Genomic DNA, 21,997 nt, shown 5'->3' with positions numbered 1-21,997 from the left:
CAGATGATTACTGCCTCTTTCTAAGAATGTCTTTCTTCTCCCGGTATTCATAATATCACCTTTTTGTTGTTGTTTGTATACTTCCTACCCTCCAGTATTTATTTCTTCATCTCCTTTACTGAATTTTTCATCATCTTCCCTACCTCTAGCTGTTAGAGTGCCATGGGTTTGGTCTTTGGACCTCTTTTATGTCTTTATTCACTCACTAGATGATCTGATCTGGTGCCGTCTATGTGTGGACAACTCCCAAATTATATCTCTTCCTTGGACTCAGATGCATCTATTGCAATGCCTCTCCACATCTGCACTTTTAAGTTTATCAGGCATCTCACATCCAACAGGTCCAAACTCAACTCTTTCTTCTTCCCTTGCCTCAGTCTGTTCCTCCCAAGTGTTCCTCATCTCTGTAAATGGTGCCATCAAAACCCAGAATCATACTGTTGGCTCTGCCTTGAAAACAAATTCAGAACATGACTGCTCTTTTCCATCCCCAACCTTCCCAACTCTTTGTCTAAGCCATCAGTCAGCCCTTGGCTAATCTGCAGCAAGCAACAGCCTTCTCATCTGCTTCATTTCGCGCTTACTCCCCAGCAGTCACAGTGACCCTTTAAAACCTGTCATATGTCACTTCTTTGCTCACAACCCTCCAAAAGTTCCCAGTCTCACTCAGAACAAAAGCCAAGGTGCTAACCATGGCCTATCAGGCCCTGAAAAGTCTGACAACTGGTTGGCTCTTGGGACCCATTCTCCTACCACTCTCCTTCTTTCTCTCCAGGCAAACTGTCCTGCTGGGTTTTTTTTAATGTTTATTTATTTGAGGGAGGGGGGAGGCAGAGAGTGAAGGGGATAGAGGATCCAAAGCGGGCTCTGCACTGACAACAGTGAGCCTGGTGTGGGGGCTCGAAATCATGAACCATGAGATCATGACCTGAGTCGAAGTCAGGATGCTTAACTGACTGAGCCACCCTAGGTGCCCCTTCCCTGCTGTTTTTAAACACACCAAACTTATTCCCACTTCAAGCCCTTTGAGTTTACTCTTCTCTCTTCCTGGAATGCTCTTTCCCAGCTATCATTACGAAACTTTCTCTTCTCAGTGTCACCTCCTCACAGAAACTATCCATGAGCACTCTGACCAAAAAAGCAGCTCCTATCCTTCTCTAACCCTTAACCTTGTTTAATTTTTTTTCCATAGCATTGTTACTACTTGACATAACACTATCTAACTAAATAATTATGTGATTTCTACTAATTATTATTATATAAGTAATTATTAAAGAAATAACCATTTACCAAACTGAAAATGATGCTTTTAAGAGGCGGTTTGGAGATTTTTTTTAAGTAAGCAAGATGTTGATGGAGACCAGTGCTATTCAATGTGTAGTAGTGCAAGTCAACGAACTGTTTTAGAGCTGTCCAGAACAAGATAAAGAGCTTGCATGAGAATGAACGTCAACACCCTGCTTCCTTCATTGACAAAGTCTTATCAGGAAAAAGATATGAACTGAACTAAACTGTACTCAATGACATAATTGATTTGCATTTTATTTTAGTACAAGCTCCTGTTGCAGATCAGTTATAAAGAGCTCACTGACCAGCATTTTGAATAACACTGATATAGATTATCTAGCTTAGTGTCTCCTGCAATTTCTTGCCTATCGTTTTGAAAATGATTTTTTAATCTATTGACCTATCTGGAGATCGGGGAATGTGTTGTGAAGATGTTACCCCTACCACATACATATAAAGTACACATTGATGACAATTTCAGAATATATGTATTGACAATGTGTTACAAGGGTGATAAGATAGGATAGATAATAGATACAGAAGAAGACAAAATAGACTTTCTACTGAGAATCAAGCTGCAATGTACACAGCATGATAATAATTTGATAAATCAGATAGATTTGAAGAAAAGGTATTCTGTACTATTATAAGCTTCCTTCAGGTTAAGGATCAAACTTCTCTCTCCTCTTATATCTCCTCAGAGGAGTATGCTACACAAAATCTTCATTCTTTGGCATGCAAACATAACTCAGCAGATATTTAGCCCAAGCCTACCATGAACCAGGGCTGCAGACACATTGTGAACAAGACAAAGACTCTGGCTTTGTGAAAATTACATTTTAGTGGAGGAGACAAAAAGAAAAGTAACCAAAATTGTTTTAAATCCCAACTCTGCATCTTTCAGGAATAATATTAATGATATTAATGATCATATTAACAATGGGTATTCACATTACCTGCTATGAAAATTAGGGATTTTAGTCCATCAAACTCCTTAAGGATTAGCAAAAGAGGAGATAAAATAGCCCACTATTATTGCAATATTGTCTTCAGTTTCACAAATGTAGTTTTTTTTTAAACTTTACCATTAATCCCAAGGAAACACAGAACTTCTCAAAAATTTTTTTCTTTTCTTTTTTTTAACAATTTGATGATATGAATACCCTTTACTATTAGAAATACAAAGAACCAAATGGCTTCTAAGTATTTTTCTAAGGAACCTAAAATTTAAATGTCTTCATTGAAAAAAACAAAGTTTAACACAGTGCTTTAATAAGATCTAAACAAAATCTCCTCCTGCCCTTCTGTCCCATAGAGCAATACTTGATGCTCTGAACTTTGATACAGTCAAGCACGTGGTAGTATCTGGGGCCAGTCTTTAATTTCAACTACCTGCTTTGCATTAGCCTCGAGTAGAAAATCCTGACTCAGCAGGAAAAGCTTCCATAGCTTAAAAATTGTCACTTAATTAAATTAGGCTTCCTAAATGGAAATGATTTTCTAATCTATACTTGCAAACATGTTGCTCTTTGGTAGAATGCTTTTGAAATTTTTCCTAAAATAATCACAGTGTGCTGGGTCATTTTAAGCTGTGGCTGAGGGAAATTCCTAGCTGCAGCTGGCCTCTGCTCTGGAATGGGTTCCAAGCAGACGAGCACTTCCTAAGTGCCCATCTCGGGACTTGTGAAGGGCCGGGCTGCTTCCACTGAAATCAAAGGGAAGTTTTAAAACATACAGATTCTTAGGACTCAGTCCAGGTGACTTGATCCAGAAATAAAGGCCTGTATGCCAAGCTGTGAGTTTGAATTTAATCTAGAAAGCGATATGGAGTCATTGCAAAGTTTGAGGCAGAGCACTGGCATCATCAGATTTACATTAAAATGAAATATGAAAGACGGATTAGAGAGTGAGCCAAACCCAATAAGATAAGAGCATGTAGGAAACTCTATAGGGACCCAGGGTTATTGGTCATGGCCTAAGTTGGAGGAGGGTGGCATACAGATTCAGGACACTTTTTAGGAGGCAGAACTTAAGGAATTTGGTAACTAATTGGATGCCATCCATGCTCTGGCTTAGGTTATTGATTTAAAGCAATCAGTGGGGTTGAAGTGGGAAGAAAGGAATAACAAATGACAATCTAAAATTCAGGGACGTGTTCGGTGCTTTGAAGCCTGCCTCCCCCCACCCAGTTCGGTAAAAAGGATAGCTTAGCATTGTCTGTTGTTAGAGCCAGTGAGTAAAAAAGTCTTAAGCAAAAGCTTTGGGTATTTGTGTGATTCGGTTAGAAGTAGGACAGTTACCAAAAATCACTGTTGTCTCCACTTCTAGAAAAGTATTACAGAAAATTGGAAAGTGTGAAAAAATGTATTTCAAGGAATGTTCGTCTCAGTATTGATTCTAGTGGTGAAAAATTGGGGACAAGTTAAGGATCAATTCCAGAAAATTGGTTAAGTAATTTATGATGCAATTATACACCACAGTGCCATGAGGCAATTACTAATGATATCAATAATTGCATGTCTTGAAGTTTAAGGACGCTAGAAAAGGGGGCCACAGAATGGTTTGGATGGTGTGATTCTCTCCCTATCCACATTCATAGAAAAGTGTCTGAGAGGACATAGACGAAAATATCAACAAAGTATCCCTCTGGACAGGTGGATTATAGGCATCTTTTTTTTTTTTTTTCTTTTTGTGATGCCTACAGTTTCTAATTTCACTTAATTTTCATAACAAAGCCAATTGGTCACATACACATTGGACATCCAAAGTATGGATGTCTCTAAATTAGCAAGGCAGAACACCTGCCTCAGGCTTCTGACAAAGAATCACCTTTGGACTGAATGAGGACCAGCTCCTGCCTATGAGAGGAGACAGCGGAGGAAGACAGCCTGAAGACTCTGCCCTGGGCACTGCATGGGAAATCCTTGGATTATGGAAAAGCTATAAGCCTGAGCGGTTACTTTAACGCTTTCTTCTAACCCTTAAATGCTTCCAGTCATGTTTTCATGTTATAACTGTTATGCCCATTTCTAGGTACTCCAAAAAGTAAGATTTATATCTCCTGCCTTGTAGTATAGTTACTTGTGTACGTTTGTTACATACCGCATTAAACTACAAGCCCCTGGAAGGTAGAATTTGTTTGATTAAGGTTTATATTCCCTAGAGTGTCATACAGTTTGCATGTATTAGGTATTCAATATTCATAAAGGGAATTATTGATGTTTCTTGTATATGCCCAATGGAATACATCATGTTTAGAATTTATTTTAGAAGTTTCTTCCCTTAAGAACAGATATAGCCTTACCTTTTAACTAAACAGAATTACATAAGCCATCATTTTCTTTCTTTCTTTCTTTCTTTCTTTCTTTCTTTCTTTCTTTCTTTCTTTCTTTCTTTCTTTCTTTCTTTCTTTCTTTCTTTCGCCCTGGTTCTGATGGAACACAGAACTACCTTTTTAATTCTCAATACCACTATCTATTACTTCATTCACCTGCTACACGATCTTGAGCTTTTATTTGAATGGACCAGTATTAAGGCATCATGTATGTGAATTAACTCAAAGCCATCTTGGAAGTCGGTGGAATAAAAATATAAAGAGCTTAATCACAAGTAGTTTAAAAGTAAATAATTAAACCATGATTGATAATGAATTTAAAATAAAATGTAAAAATGGAACTTCCATCATGGCTTACTAGACATCTTGTAAAGGAGTTTGCTTACCTCTGACCTCTCCCACAGCCACCAGAACTCCCACATCCTCTCTGTGACACTGAATGTGACTTGAATACCCCTGCCTTAGGGATTTCAGGGGCTTTCTTTGCCTGAAACACTCCCAAGCTCTGGATATGGCCACTCTTCCTCAGCACCCAGGTTTCTTAGACAGACGTTACCATTTTCCCTATTAACTCTCTCACTAGGACCCCTCTCCTTGCCCCTCCTTCCTTATCTTCTCCATAGCACCAGACATGTCCTGGATGCCCCACTGTCTCCCTTGCTGCCTCCCTGAGAGCAGGCTGTTGATCTTTCCTATTCACTGCTCCATCCCTGGTGCCTAGAAGAGGGCCTGACTTATCACAGGCACTGAATACACAATTGTCCCATCAAAAAATGAATGAATAATTAAAAGCATTTCCCCCACCCCTAGAGATTGTGGAGAAGAAATCTTGTTTTTTCTCCCAGAAGACTATTTTCAAGCCCTGCCATGGGGAGAAGTGGGAGAGGCACTGGAATAAAAGCTCAGGGGCAGGGGTGGGGCAGGGAATCTCTGAGATGTGCAACCTGGTTTCCATCATAGAGTTGCACTTTCATGTGTTTACATGTAAGGGTCCACTCTGTTGAAAATAAGGGTTCTGTGGCTAAAATGAAGTGTGGAAAGCAATGATTAACACAAATGATATGCCTGCAAAAGAATCCTGCCTCTAGTTAGCACTGAAAATTGCGATTGAGTTGCTGTAAGAAACCTAATCCCAGTCACTGTCTGTGCCATGTACAGATGACAGTGAAAAGACTCAAATGCTGAAGCCCATTCAGAACAAAATTTCCTCTGCACTACCTAGTAGATCATTAGCACCTCTTTGAAGCATCGCATTTGCCTATGTGATACGATCTTAATTGGAAGCAAGCATATCTATCCACATAAGGAGTGCTGGGCTATTAAATAGATACTGTCGGATAGAATGCTTACATTTTCATGTCTTGATCCCCCCCCCATACTGTCTGTGTTAGTTTTTCTTTCTTTTTTTTTTCCTTACAGAATGCCTTCAAAGCAAAGCTCTGAAGGAAAAATGAATACAGCTCATTTATTTTTAAACTCTGCCAAATCATTTCAGTCAAGCAATAGAAAGGAAAAGAAGAAAATGCTTGGTGTAATAGAGCCATATTTTTTTTTTCTGCAGCTCCTCCATTAATTCTCAGGACCTCTGGCTGCCTTCCTTTCAGAATGCAACCCCATTCAAATCTTACATTATCTTGCCTACTTTCAGACATTCATTATTGCAGAAGTCATGCCATAATGGCATTTTGCCAACATGACTTTTAATGTCACTTTTATACAACCTAACTGTGTACTTTGGAAACCATTTGTGAAATGGGAATCAGACCTAAATCTGTGGGTCAGCTCAAAGGTTATTTATATTTGGAATCCTTTGCATAGCACTGAATATTAAGACCACAGGATTTTCAAGTAAGACTCCTGAAAACTCGATCCATATACACTGCTCCCCAAATAGTGCTGTTTCATATGACAAGAACACTCCTTCTTGAAGCAGGCACAGCAATGGGAACCACCAGTCTGTGGTTCCACAAGAAGGCTCTCTCTCCTCTGTCAATCAATAATGATGACAAACCTATTCTCTAAAACTTTATATGTAAATGATAAATGATTTGGGAAGCATGTTGATATTAACATGAACAAGTCTCCTCTCCCCTGTGTGTACAATGAACATTAGTGGATTGAATTAATGTGCCATTTGACAGTTCTGAACAAAGAAGTGGTAAAAAGGGATCACCAAAGACCACAGAGAAATAACGAAAAGAAAGTTTGGCCATGAAACAAACTATTCTACAAAAGGGATCAGAATAGAAGCACCAGTTAGAATTAGGGCCAGTTTTATTTAAGAGACCCATTAACCATCTGGAAAACATGATAAGCAGCATGTTGATTAAATCGGCGAGCTGTTCCAAATGGTCTGGCTGTCTAGAAACTGGAGAGAAAATCTAAGGTGTGGAAGATGTCTAGAAATACGAATGGAGAATAATAAAGCAACAATAACCAGGTATAACCCATTTGTTTGTAATTTACACTCCCATATATTTGTAGATAGCATAAGGAATAAAAGCAGAAGCTAGTGTTCTCACAAGTGCTCACTGTAGGAAATTAATACAAACACCACTGACCTCTATTCTTTTTTGGAAATTAATACTAGGTTAGGTTACAAGAATTTCTTTCTTCTCACATTGCCTCTCTTTTCTACAACATTCAGGAATATATATATGATCTAGGTCAGTAGATTCCACACTTGAATATCTTAATCAACTAGGCTGCTTGTTATTAAGAGGAATACATATTTCTGAGCCATACTCTTGAGGTGGAGCCCAGCATTATGTTTCATTAACAAGTGCCTCAGTTAACTGAGGCTGACATCAGTTTTCAGCCCTGGCTCTTTGGGCATTTTAGGAGATTTGTTAAATTGCCACTAGGGGGAGTGTTGACCAAACTTTATGTATCTGGTAAAGGGAGGGTGCTAAGTGCACCCTCACTATCACTGGTGATACCAAAGACCTCAGGTTTTGGAAAGAACATGTCCTCACTAGTACCTTCTCCGTCCACCTCTCATACATAACCTCTTCCAGGCAATGGAAAAGTATACTAACTACTCACTGAACATTGAGGGTTTTGTGGCATTCTCAGTCTTGATAGGCTATGAACATCATGCTTTTTGTATGTGCTTTTCCTATTAAATGTTTTCCTATGATTTTATATTAAAATTTCTCCTTTTAATTTAGTAATTTTATGGTCTAATTACAAAATATTGCAATCTCATTGAAGAATGAAAGTACCCCAAAATACATAGAAGATAAAGATCACTTGTAAACCCTACACTCAAAAGATGAGTGTTATGAACATTGTAGTGCAGTCTTCCAGAATTATTTCAGTTCATAATTACATGTTTTTTTCTAGATGAAATCATTCTATATTTGCATTTTCCCACACAATCAGTAATATCAGCATACTCCCATGATATTAGTCTTCTTAAACTGTCTCCTATTAAAGAAATTTTTTCCACATTTCTGATTTCCTTATGATAAACTACTTGATTTAGAATAAGAGGGTCAAGGATCATACAAAATTTTAAGTTCTTAATACACATTGCAATTTTCAGGAAGATCACACAAATATATATCTCAACCAACAACACACATGTACCCATGTGTGTGGGTACATACTGTGCTTTTCCAGTGTATTGATATATTGCCACCCATCAAATTCATCAATATTATTTTAGTCATCTCTATGCCTATTTTAATATCATTTTCAATTATAAATTTATTAATTCATGCTTCCTCCATATTTTCTTTGACAAAATTGACAATGGTTATTAGTTATTTAATAGAAGTAGTTCTTGGATTCATTTTAAGATTCCATTATTTTTCTGTGTCCTAGTTTATTATTTTTATTATACCTTTCCTCTTGCCTTATTTGTTCTTTGATTTTTATTTTCTTTCTTTTTTTAATGTTTACTTATTTATTTTTGAGAAAGAAAGAGCACGTGGGGAAGGGGAAGAGAGAGAGGGAGACAAATAATCCCAAAGCAGGCTCTGCATTGTCAACTCAGAGCCTGATGCAGGGCTTGAACTTGCGAACTGTGAGATCATGACATGAGCCAAAATCAAGAGTCAGATTCAATTGCTGGGGCCATCCAGGTGCTCCTTTATTTTTATTTTCTAACTTAATTTAAATCCTTACTTCATTTTTTCTTCTTTCTATAAAATAACACTTGTAAAATAATGATTTTTAGGGGTCTCCCATTTGAGGACAGCTTTGCCTGTATCTTGTAAGTTTTGTCATGCCATGTTTTCATGTCATCATTTTCTAAATAGTCTCTAACAGTAGTTTTGATTTTCTCTTTGATTCAGTAGTTATTTACAAGACTGTTCCTTTAAGAATGTATTAAGGACTTTTGGTCATGTAAGTGACACATTTATTTTAAAGTTCCATGGGTACTTGGAAAAGAAGGCATACTTTCAGCGGAAGATGCCAATTCAATGTGTACCTATTGGTTAACACTTATCAATTATATTATTAAAACATTTTATAGGTTTCATTTGAAATAGAAAAATAATGCAATGATGTTTTCTCAAAGCTATATTTTTGTCCATTTCTTCTTGTATTTCTAGTTCTTTCTTCTTATTTTGGTGATACTGATATGTTGTGAATAAAGATTCATGACTGCCCTCATTGTCTTTCAGTTTGGATGCTTTATCTATGAAATGATTCTCCTTCCCATATAAAGTTTTTTGGCTTAATTTCTTCTATGATGTTTATATTGCCATTCCTATTTTCTTTTTTTCCCCCATTTGTGTGTTACATTTCTCATTTAAAATTTTTTTCTATCGTTTACTTGGGTGGTTATTTGGTGAGTAGAACATGATTGTATATTGTTTTTCAATCCAATTTAAAATTATTATCTTTTCACAGGTGTAACCTAGTATGTTCATGGACACAATGGATAGTTTTTGTCATCTTTCATTTCCTCTCTAGTTCTGTACTTCAACTTGGGGCATCAGAACCACCTAGGGAAGTGGTGGTGGCAAGGTGTGTGTGTGTTGTTTTTAAGTACACTTAACTAAACCTCAGTTGAAATTCTGTTTTATAAAATTGGGGTAGTTCTGGGGCTGGGTGTTTCAATTTTTTTTTTTTTAAATTTTTTTTTTCAATGTTTTTTATTTATTTTTGGGACAGAGAGACACAGAGCATGAACAGGGGAGGGGCAGAGAGAGAGGGAGACACAGAATTGGAAACAGGCTCCAGGCTCCGAGCTGTCAGCACAGAGCCCGACGCGGGGCTCGAACTCACAGACGCGAGATCGTGACCTGGCTGAAGTCGGCCGCTCAACCGACTGCGCCACCCAGGCGCCCCTGGGTGTTTCAATTTTAAAAGAATCAACAGGTAAGAATCACCACAGGATGAGAATTAATGCTCTTAGTATTTACGAAACAAATTCTAAACTGTTTTTCTCCAATAATTAAAGTCAAGAACATACACACTTTCCTATATTATAATATTGTATGGCATTTTAATTTTTATTAATATTTTATCAATATATTTTAAGAATCCATTATCATGGTTAAATTAAAAATAGATAAATATAGGGGCGCCTGGGTGGCTCAGTTGGCTAGGTGACTAACTCTTAATTTTGGCTCGGGTCATGGTCTCTCAGTTTGAGAGTTAGAGCCACGTGTTGGGTTCTGCACTGACAGCAAGAAGCCTGCTTGGGATTCTGCCTCCCTCTCCCTCCAACCATCCCCCACTTGCTCTCTATCTTTCCCTCTCAAAATAAATAAAAATAAACTTAAAAAATTATTTAAACATAGATAAATATGAATATAAAATTTTCAGTAAAAATAGTTATAGGAGAATATCATATTAAAAATAATGGTCCTCTTTCTGGGTTCCCCAGCCTCATTTTCCAGAGTTACCCATTGTTGTATTAATTTATTATTCATTTTCCCACATATATGCAAACACACACAAATCTATTCAGACACTCAAAACATACAAGTGGACTCACACACCCCATGGATCATATTCTGTATATCCTACTACCTTCTTTGTTCACTGAGAAATGTTTCTTGGTCATTTTTCCTTTTCAAATACATATATAGTTAATTCTGTATAATAAACTCATATTATCATAATTCATTTAGACAGATGCCACTTGGTATCAGACACGATATCTTGGTTTGGGAAAGCCCACGCAAGTGTAACATATGGTGCTCTTCACCATGGGATATTTTTTCAAACGAACTAGTTACAGAATAGTGGCCTAGGACTTGGTTCACTTGAAGCTTACAATTCTGTTATTAACCAGATAATGCTATTCAATATTGTTTACTGTCTTATAAGCTTTTCACTGTTTTCTAAGATCCCTGAGAGCAAAGTCTAGATTATATTCTCTTTGGATTCTTCCTATTTACCAAAGCACAGGGCTAGGCATTTAGTATTCACGTCACAAATGTTTTTTGTCAATGGATATTGATGACAATGCAAAACAACTACACTTCTACTCTTCTGAAAGAAGAGCTAAACCATTTCCTGTTTTCTGTTTTCTTGAACGCATGAATGAAAATGAAACCCTAATGAGAGGTATGTGGTTGTGCAATGTCAGAACTGACATTCAATCTGGAATCCCTTTTCCTCCAGAAATCTGCCCTGTGGCATGGGGAAGAAGCATTGATCACTCAGAAGATCATGGATGCACAGCGTAAGACTGCCCATGCAAGGAGACATTAGAGGAGACCAGGAGCCTGCCCAATAGAGCGGGACACCAGGATAGGCACACCAATCCAGCTGCCCTTACCAAGGGGATGGTTGGCCCCAGGGAAAGACTCCCCCTGCAATTCTCTTACAATTCATTGGTGAGGTTGTGCCTATTACAGTGTAAGAATAATTTCAACTAACAGGAGACTACTTGGAGAGGTCTTATTTAGCAAAGAATGAAAGGTCTAAAAATACTGAGTTTCACCAAACATTGTCTAAGAGGATATGATAATTATCTACAAGTACTTAACAGGCCTTAGCACCAAGGTGAGGCATGAACTGTTTAAGGTGATTTAAGGAGGTGTGACAAAGTCTTGGCAGGTAGTGATAATTAAATTAAAGTAAGTAAAATTACATTTTAGCTGGGGATCTAGGAAAGTCTCCCTTGTCGTTAAACAAGGGTCCCAAAGGATATGCTTAAGTCATTTAAAGTCAAACTGGGCCAGTTATTAGAGAACATCAGAGAAAGAATCATCTTAAATGGTGGTGGTGGGGGGTTAAGTAGGGAGGAGATAGCCGGTTTAATTAGTCACATTTCCCCTTTTGCTTCGAAGGGTTGTAAACACCTCTCTTCCAACTCTGGCTCAGAAGGAAAGATCATCGAGATTCCAGTGACTCAGAAAAGCAATATTACTGAGAGATCTAAGCTTGGCATTATTTACCCACCAAATTTACTCTTTGAAATGTATTTGGTCAGCTGTGTTTGGCTTCTGTGACTAGCTGTATTTGTCCAAAGGCTAATTAGCTCGAAGGGTAAAAAGATCAGTGAGTTAATCCATAATCTCGAGTGACTGATGAAATCTAACTGCCAACTGGTACTGGAGCAGATACTTTTTAAAGGATTAATAAAGCATGCTAGCTATTCTCAAATATGAGACTTTGTAAGAATAAGACAGGATAACACAAGAGAAAAGACAATCTGAGAATTAAAATAAAAAACCCTTCTAACATTTATATGGCAATTTCACAAACAAGGATTTAAGAATTTTAGGGGAACATGTGGGTAGTATTTGCTAGGTGATTCATGGGTCTGGGTAGATCTTAGGCAGAGGCTGTTCTTTTTGGTCCTCCAATAATACAATGAATATTTTATTATTGAACAATTACTATGCACCAAGCACTGAGTTTTATGTTATTAACTCAGTAGGTCCCACAATAACCTTACAAGGCAGGTGCTGTTATTCTTCCATTTAACAAGTGAGGCCATACAGGCCCCAAAGTCACATAGCTAGTAAAATTTAAACCCAAGAGCTCTGGCTCCAGAGCTTTTGATCTTAACTGCTCTGCTGAACTGCTCTAAGGGGAAGGAAGGAGACTAGGGGCCAGGATCAAAGTCTCCCTGGTTCCAGTTCTCGGTCTTTAGATGCATCCTGAAAAAAAAAAAAGTAGTTGTGTTCTGATGGACCATGTCATGTAATAATTTCAAAACATAGCTAAACATAAAAATCACTGAGCTTTGGAAAGTCCATTAAGAGAAGCTATGCTTTTGAGTATATGGTACCACAGCCTGGGTCCAGCTTAAACAACAGAAACTTACTGCCTCCTAGTGTTGGAGGTCAGAAGTATGAAACCAAAATGTCTACAGGGTTGGCTCCTCCTGAGGGCTGTGAGGGAGGGATTTGTCCCAGTCCTTTAGCTTTGGCCTGTAGGTATCCGTCTTCTCCTTATGTCTTTTATTATTTTTTTAATTTAATTTTTAATTTTAATAAATAAAAATGTTTATTTATTTTTGAGAGAGAGAGACAGAGAGTGAGTGGGGGAGGAGCAGAGAGAAAGACACACACACAGAATCCAAAGCAGGCTCCAGGCTCCAAGCTGTCAGTACAGAGCCTGACGCGGGGCTCGAACCCACAAACCGCAAGATCGTGACCTGAATTGAAGCTGGATGCTTAACCGACTGAGTCACCTTGTGCCTTTTCATTTTCTTAAAGTATGTCTTTCTGTGGGTCCAAATTTCTTCTTTTTATAGGGACACAAACAGATTAGGGCCTATTCTAATGACTTCACTTTAATTTGATTACCACTGTAAAGACCCAATCTCCAAACAAGGTCATACATAGCCTGAAGTATTGATGATTAAGACCAGTATCTCATTTCTGGAGGAAGACGGAATTCAACCCAAAGCATGCATCAAGGTTGCTAAGCGGGTTTAAACATCCATCTGTGTGGTGCAATCCACCATCAGTGTGGCTGGAGGACAGCATAGGCTCTCATCAATTCTACAGGTACATCCTAAAAAGCCCAGCCTCTACCTCCTGGAATGGCATTGCTGTTCTTTCTTCCTCCTAGTTGGCCAATAGAAGGGCCAACACAGGGACTTGCAAAGGATTTTTCTGATCTTTAAGACAGCCCAGACATTTAAGAGACTGCTCTTTGACATCATCCTGTTAAACTCCAACATTTCCATCAGGTACCCATCAAGGTTGTGGAAGATCAGCTGGAGTGAAGGCTGAGGTATTCACATGGGGCTCGATTTGCTCCATATAAAAAAAGACAAGGTCCCATCCATCATACGATAGCCTTAAATTATGGAAAGTCACACCCTTGATCCTGTCTTTAAGGGCAGTGGTCTTTTAATTCTCTGTTTTGAAAAAATCTATGTACCCCCGTCTATGTACACATTTTTAAGTCGATGGCTGGACTTTTTTTTTATCACAATTGAAATAGCTGCAAAGAATATAATTTTCAGTGTATTAAAATATTGTTGTAAAAAAATAAAACCGTTACACCACTCTTTTAAATGTATCCTTGGATATACATACATCAGGGACTTTATACCCATAATTACTCACTTAAACATACATGAAAAAACTCTTCTTTATAGTTGGAGATTTTACATCATTTTTCTCCTTTAATAACAGGTCCTCAAACTTTCTATGTAAAAGGCCAAATACTATTTTAAGCTTTCCAAGCAGTCTCTGTCATAGCTACTCAACAATGCCATTGGAGCACGAAAGCAGTCCTAAACAATACATAGATGAATAGGCATGGCTGTGCTGCAGTACGTTTTATATACAAGAATGGGCAGCAGACTGGATGTGGCCCATAGGTCACTGCCACCCTCTGTCTTAGAACTCAAATTCCCATTCCACTTCCCACTTTTCCCATTCTTTTTTTTTTAATGTTTTATTTTATTTTTTGAGAGACAGCATGCGCACAGGGGAGGGGCAGAGAGAGAGGGAGACACAGAATCCAAAGCAGACTCCAGGCTCTGAGCTGTCAGCACAGAGTCTGATGCAGGGCTCGAATCCAGGATCGCGAGATCATGACCTGAGCCGAAGTCACAAGCTCGACCGTCTGAGCCACCCAGGCACCTTCCCCTCCATTTTTCCCACTCTACCTCAATTCTACTCATACAATTTTATCATGATAGAATGTTATGCTTAAAATTCAACTCTTAATCATACTACTATACTTCTCTAAAAGAAAAACATATATACACCAAAATTTAATTTAAAATACATTCTCTGTGAACAGAGGGCTATAATAAAAATATTCTTCCGCATTGAGTTTAACAGTACAATTATTAATATAAACTAATTAGAATAAATATATTACAAATGTTGATGATTATTAAGCCCAAAGAGAAAGATTTTATTGGGACTCCATCTCTTATTGAGATGGGAACCCATTTTATGGATCTTTATTTAAGGGAACTGACACATGTCTCTGGCTCTCAGAGAAGGTTTCCACGCTTTGGGCCACACACCATTGTAGGACCTAATGGAGGCGAAAGGAGGCCTTTCTTTCATCAAGAGGGAGCAGGCTGCTGGGAGGGTCACAGGTGCCATCTCAAGATGGTCTGTTTTAAGGTACATGTGGAAACTGAGAATATGGAAATGGATTACCTTAAAGCTAGTCACACCTGCCTTTCCCTTGAAGAGTTTTCATGCCCCTTAGGAGAGTGAGCACCCCACAATGAAGACTACTTTTCTAATGCATTGGTTATAAATCAATATACAGGTGGTAAGACTGAAATGAAAGTATTAGACGTCAGTAGAAGGAACATGGGCTTGTGAATCAGACAGACCTGGATTTGAATTCCACTCTACCACTTACTGGAAGGATAATAAGCTAACTTCTTCACATCTGTTTCCTTATCTGTAAAAGGGGATACAAGGCCTTTTAACATTGCTCTGAATGCTGTAAGGAAATGTGTTAGGAAACAGGACGGAGACTGAAAATTGGCATTGAAGCCTCCCTGAATCCTGCTTTCTGTCCTGTGAGGCTGGGGGATGCACTCTTTGATAAAAACTTGTATCCTAAGAAGGGATGGTATATATGTACAATAAATATTATTCAGCCATAAAAAAATGAGGAAATCTTATCATTTGTGACATGGATGGACCTTTAAGCCATTATGCTAAGTGACCTAAGGTAGACAGACACACATAGTGTATGATCTTACTTATATCTGGAATCTAAACAAACAAACAACAACAAAATACCAAACTCATTAAAAAAAAGAGAGAGAGAGATCGGGTTAGTGGTTACCAGAGGTGGGGGTTGGAGGGAAGGGGAACTGGAGGAAGGTGGTATGAGGTACAAACTTCTAGTCACAAGATAAATCAATACTAGTGTGTGATGCACAACATGATGACACAAGTAACCTGCTGTGCAGTGTACAGGAGAGTCAAGAAAGTCAATCGTAAGTGTTCTCATCCGAGGAGAATTTTTTTCTTTTATTTTTATTGTATCTATGAGATAATGGATGTTAACTAAATCTATTGTGGTAATCATTTCACAATATATGTAAACCAAACCATCATGCTGTACTCCGTAAACTTATACGGTGATGCACGTCAATTATTTTGCAATAAAACCAGGAAAAAAGTGTACCTTGATGGACCGCTGCAAGTAGTAATTTCAAAATAATATCTACATTAAGAATAACGATTAAAAAAAAAGGTTTGGAAAATTCCATTAAAAGAACCTATGCATGTGTAAAGTGCCTCGTGCATAGAAGGCACAATTCTCATAACCATCAGACAAGTGATTCTGACATTGCTCTGGCCTTGAAGCAGGTGACTGAGGGTGAGTCCATACAACTACACCAGGGATGGGAGAGACAGACAGTGCCACACACATTATTATGATTATTGTTACTACTGTGCTCAGAGGACTAAGACATTTTCTCACCCACTGCTTCTTACAGCACCACCTCTCCCCAGGTGACATGAAATTACAGCAGCTCTCCATAATTGCCAATTCTCTCTCCCTTGACAATTCTAACAGTTCAGAAACCTTTGGTTAAATGGAAAATTTTCAGTTCACCTACGTTTCATCTTCTAGGTTGCTTTGCAAAAGTAGGATAGTGTACGGCTCTTGAGTTTGCTTTTAGGGTTCAATTTTTCTTCATTGTTCATTTTCACCTCTGTGCCAGCAAGGCCATATAAAGTAGCAGATCAAGGGGAACAAAGGCAAAAATCAAGGACAGTTACTGGCCAATTTGTTTTTTATCAGTTACTTTCAAGTTGTTTTCAAAGAAGTCTTACAAAAGTCCAAGTTTTGAAAAGTGGGGATTTATTCTTTACGTAAATGGACAGGAAAATGAACGCATAAGTGAACGCACAAATGAGTGAATACAGTTGACCCTTGAACAATGTGGGGGTTAGAGGTGCCAACGTAGTTGAAAACCTGCATATAATTTTGACTCCCCACAAAACTTAACTACTAATAGCCTTACTAATAACATAGTCAATTAACACATATTTCATACATTATATGTGTTATATACTGTATTCTTACAACAAATAAGCTGGAGGAAAGAAAATGTTATTAAGGAAATCACAAGGAAGAGAAAATACATTTATAGTACTGTATTATAAAAAATCCACTTATAAGTGGATTCAAACCTGCATTGTTCAAAGGTCAACTTATATAAATAGTTTTTTGGGAATTTTATTATCATAGCCTCAATATTCTAGGCAACTTTGAGGCTAATGATTGGATGAAAAATAAGCTTCCATGCAGGTTAATCCATTAATGTTTACAGATTATTTATGTTCATAGATAATATCAAGGCCTAGAACTGATACACAGGCATTGGGCAAATAGTAGTTGTTGACTAAATTGAGAGAGCAAGGAAATATAAATGTTGTCCCTTGTTAACAGACATATTAACAAGTCGACTAATTTCTCTAAGCCTTACTCTCTTCACTTGTAATAAGGTAACTGTACCTTGTCACCCTTCCCTCCCCACCAAAGGGCCCCCTGGCCCCAGATGAGGGCCCCACGCTGCCACCATTCAAGTACCTAAGTTGTCACCAGATGGAACCTATTTGCCATCCCTGGACTCCAGTTTCTTTAAGATCTGGGAAGTGATTGGTTTATAGTAAATAGATAACCAGATGCAACAAAGGAAGACATCACCCTTTCTTCTTTTTGACAGAATACATAATCCAAGGGTGTAAGGTGTGTGGCTAGGGGGGAGGAGGCAGAGAATAAAGCTACCAAGAAGTGGCTAGGAACCTCCATATGGATGAACCAAAACCAAGCATGTTTTCCAATGCTTTATTATGTCTTCATGAAGAAGAAAGACAGAGTTGGGGCAGGATGGCTAAAACCCGGAAATCCAGAAAGATTTGTGGGCCATATGCAGAAACCAAGAACATCTTGACTTAACAAATGTAAAAGCCACCACTTATCTATGACAGGTCACAGCCTTCCTGAATGCCACAAGGCACCTGCCAAGAAGCACAATATCGTTTGAACCTGACTGGCTTCCAAAATCAGGAAAACATACATCACTATCCTGGAGCTTCTGTGACTCTGGCTCCAGAAACATGTTTCCAATGATTCTTCCTCTATAAACAAGGTTGAATTGTTAAGAGATATTAAATTTGAAATAATAATAGTAATACTTTATGTATTACCTTATGCACAATCCACAGAGCATATGGGATATGTTAATTTTTTTGTTCTCTAAACATTTTTATGTATACGATGGGGTAGATATTATCTATATTTTGTACATGACAAAAAAGGATTATAAAGATTGGAAAGGTAATATGGCAAGATCTAAATCTTACTAGTGACTAAGCTCAGGCTTTGTTCTAAGGGCAGTGGTCTGTACTCTCTGGGTGGCCTCCAATGCCAGCAGGGCTGGGGTAGTCTCTGAGGATCCAGGAGAGTAGTCTGAGAGCAGACAGCATGTGCCCTCCTAGCACTCTGGTTGTCCAATTAGAGATTCTTCCACAGCCAAAGAGCTGAGCTAGACATTCTGTAAGATACAAAAAGTAAATGGCTTCTACCCAAGGAACATAATCATACTATTTTCTCCTTGCATAGTGCATTATGGTGCACTAATCACTTATGCAGACACCATAGTTTAATTTTCATTCATCCACAGCCTTGTTAAAAAAAGCCCCTTCCATTTTTACAGATGAGGAAACTAAGCTTCAGAGAGGTTAAGTAGTCATCTACCTAGTCCTTAAGAAATTTTAAGGGAAGAGAGAAGGATCTCCCATAAGGTGGTTTTTACAAAGCTTCTTGGGTCTACTCTGCAGAGATGTTTGAGCCTGGTTTATGGAATCCAGAATGAGGACTTTTTCCCATTGACCCCAACTGTTCTCTAAAGCTGGAAGGGTGTGAGCACTAGAAAGAGTGCCAATGGACCGTACCAACATAACATCCCCAGAGCCCAAGCCTTGGATTAAACCCTTAACATTAAGTAGTCTAGATCTATGTGCAGTAGCAGTGTTGGTGGCTTTCAGACCAGTTCTTGCTTTGATATCACTCAATGCATATTGTACATTGTTGGTCCATTAGACATTAAGTGAGCTCCATCTCAGCTGCTGGGACCTGTGGCCTGGCTGGCTCTACTTAGAAACGATTTGCCCAAAGGTCAAGTCTATCAGTATGGGCTGCCAGTATGAAGGCCTGAGTCCATTAGCTGATGGGTGCTTCATTCCAACCAGGCAAGTGGATGTTAGAACTGCCCCAGATGCTATCTCAAATGTTCAGCTATAAAAATTCCAACCAAGTCAGAATGAAACTTTATTTCATTATGCTTCCAGGTCTGGGAATGATGCCAGTGAACTGCTCTCCTTGACAGGTCTCTCATCACTTATAGCTCAAAGGAAAGGAAAAGTGAGCTCCCAAAGTGCCAGGCTGCAGCCCTCCTTGTCAGATGGCAACACCTCCATGGAACAGCTGAGCAAGAAGATGAGTAAAGAACTGTCGTTCCATTATCCCTGAAACCCTGCATACTGATAATTCCCTGTATGTTCCTTTTCAAAGTCTTGCACAATGCAGAGCTGAGAAAAGGACATAGGAGAGGGATGAAAAATCGCTTTCAGCTGTAAGCCAATTCTGAATGCTTGGTAGTGGCTGACTTAGTGCTGTGTTAAGAAGGATTCTGAGGCTCCATCTGGGTACAGTGGGAAAGATTGATATGATCAATGAAATATAGGCCCTAGAGAATAGATTGTTTGGAAGCTTGACCTTGGAAATCACCAGGTCTAAACTTCTCTTTACTCATGTGTAGGTGCTGTGGAGCATAAAGGTTAAATTATTTATAAAATATAGTTGCTAAACTATACACCATAATTCAAGGTCTTAGATTCTAGATTACTGCTCTGTCATCTGTACAAGTACTTTTCTAGTCCTGAATTTCTAGAATATCATAGATTTAAATTAGCTAGCAAATTAGTGGACTTCAAAATCCTGTGGTAATACAAAGACCATTACTGTAATGCTGATTACACCAATGCAATATAAAGCTATTTCCCAGCATCTCTGTGCTCACTGAAATCCCACAGCACTTCTTTCCACTCATGACAGTCTTTGGCTTGGCCAAACATCAGCAGATTCACAAAACAAGTCATCTCGCTCTTGGATTCAACCCTGCCTGTGGTTTAATCTACTTGGTCTGTCAGTGTTGCCTCAGCAAAGATGATAAAGTACTGCCATGAAGAGAAAGAAGTTGTAAAGGGGCCACACAATGTAATCCAACACATATTTGTTGAGTACCTATGTGCACAAGGCATCCTCCTTGGGAATTCTGTCCAACATGCAGGAAACAAGTATAGTTGGACCAGAAGGCATCACTGACATTAGAGATCATATTGAACTACATGGATTTTCCCCACCTTTCTCAATGTTTTGTGAGATTTCTAAAAGACCTCTTTATTGGGGCGCCTGGGTGGCGCAGTCGGTTAAGCGTCCGACTTCAGCCAGGTCATGATCTCGCGGTCCGTGAGTTCGAGCCCCGCGTCAGGCTCTGGGCTGATGGCTCGGAGCCTGGAGCCTGTTTCCGATTCTGTGTCTCCCTCTCTCTCTGCCCCTCCCCCGTTCATGCTCTGTCTCTCTCTGTCCCAAAAATAAATAAAAAACGTTGGAAAAAAAAAATTTAAAAGACCTCTTTATTAACTGAAGGTTTAAGAGGACCCAGCTTAGGGGCATCTGGGTGGCTCAGTTGGTTAAGCATCCGATTTTGGCTCAGGTTATGATCTTGCAGTTTGAGAGTTCAAGCCCCACATCGGGCTCTCTGCTGTTAGCGCTGAGCCCGCTTAGGATCCTCTGTTTCCCTCTTTCTGCCCCTCCCTAGCCCGTCCTCTGTCTCTGTCCCTCTCCCTCAAACATAAATAAACATTAAAAAAAAACACAAAAAAACAAAACCTCAACAAGAAGACCAGGCCTAGAGGGAGCTTTATCACGTCTAGTTGCAGATTTGGCTGAAATTATCAATGTCAGGACATCTCTAGGAGGCTGGGACCAGATGCCTCTAAGAAGGCTTTGCAGCATGATTTTGATCTAGTTTACTTAAAAGGTTGATTACATTCTCATAATTGGTTTTACATTAAAAGAAAAGAAAACAACAACCTTGGGGAGTGGATAAATAGAATAGCATATGATGTTGAAGGTAAGGGTTTTAAGACCAAATTAAGTGTAAGAACTACTTAGTCAATATTTTCCAACTAAACAAAATTTGGAGAATTGAATAAGATGACAGCAATTAAATCATCCCTTACCCTCAATTTACACTTGTCTTCATAAAGAATAATGTTTGCAGCAGACTTATCTTCTCAATCAAGGTTTGCGTAGCTTATTATTAAAACTAGACCCGTGTTTTCTGAACACACTGAGTTGAAGGTGGGGGCCCAAAGTACAGTGAATGGCAAGGCCACAATATCTGGGGACAGAAAAATGCCACAGAAGGTGGATGCTGACTTTCCACAATAGGAAATGGCACACCTTTTAATTCCCTCTTGCCTAACAGAGTAATGGAAAAACCAAGATTTAGCTACATGTTGAGTTTTCTATGTACAATGGTTAAGGGCAAAAGTAAACAAGGTTGGGAATGCTAATGTTCTGTGCCTCTCTCTGTTGCCTGAGCAGCAAGTGCTTGCAGGTACTTCATGGAGGTGAAAGAGATGACAGTGCCATGGCAGGATGACGTAGTGAGAGAAGTCACTGGCCTGTTGTGTCAGGAGGGTTCTTTGAGAATCCAGCACTATACTGTCTAGCAGAGTAATCACTAACCACACATGGCTACAGAAACCTTGAAATACGTGGCTAGTAGGACTGCACAACTGAGTTACAAAGTTTATTCAATTTTAGCTAGCTTCAGCTATTGAAAAACTTTCATGTATGTTCTAAACAAGTTTGGCATGGGACTCTACTTTTTTAACTATACATTTTATGAAATCTAAAAATGGATTTCCTGTG

At 38.7% G+C, this 21,997-nt stretch overlaps 1 protein-coding gene across 7 annotated transcripts in view; it reads right to left on the bottom strand.

Annotated features, from left to right (window-relative positions):
• ELMO1 (engulfment and cell motility 1) overlaps window positions 1–21,997 on the bottom strand; it is a 538,367-nt gene that overhangs the window by 111,141 nt on the left and 405,229 nt on the right. The gene's annotated exons all lie outside the window — the stretch shown is intronic.

This window comes from Neofelis nebulosa, chromosome 4 (genome assembly GCF_028018385.1).
Source record: "Neofelis nebulosa isolate mNeoNeb1 chromosome 4, mNeoNeb1.pri, whole genome shotgun sequence".
NCBI lineage: Eukaryota > Metazoa > Chordata > Mammalia > Carnivora > Felidae > Neofelis > Neofelis nebulosa.
This window is presented reverse-complemented; position numbering and strand designations above follow the sequence as displayed.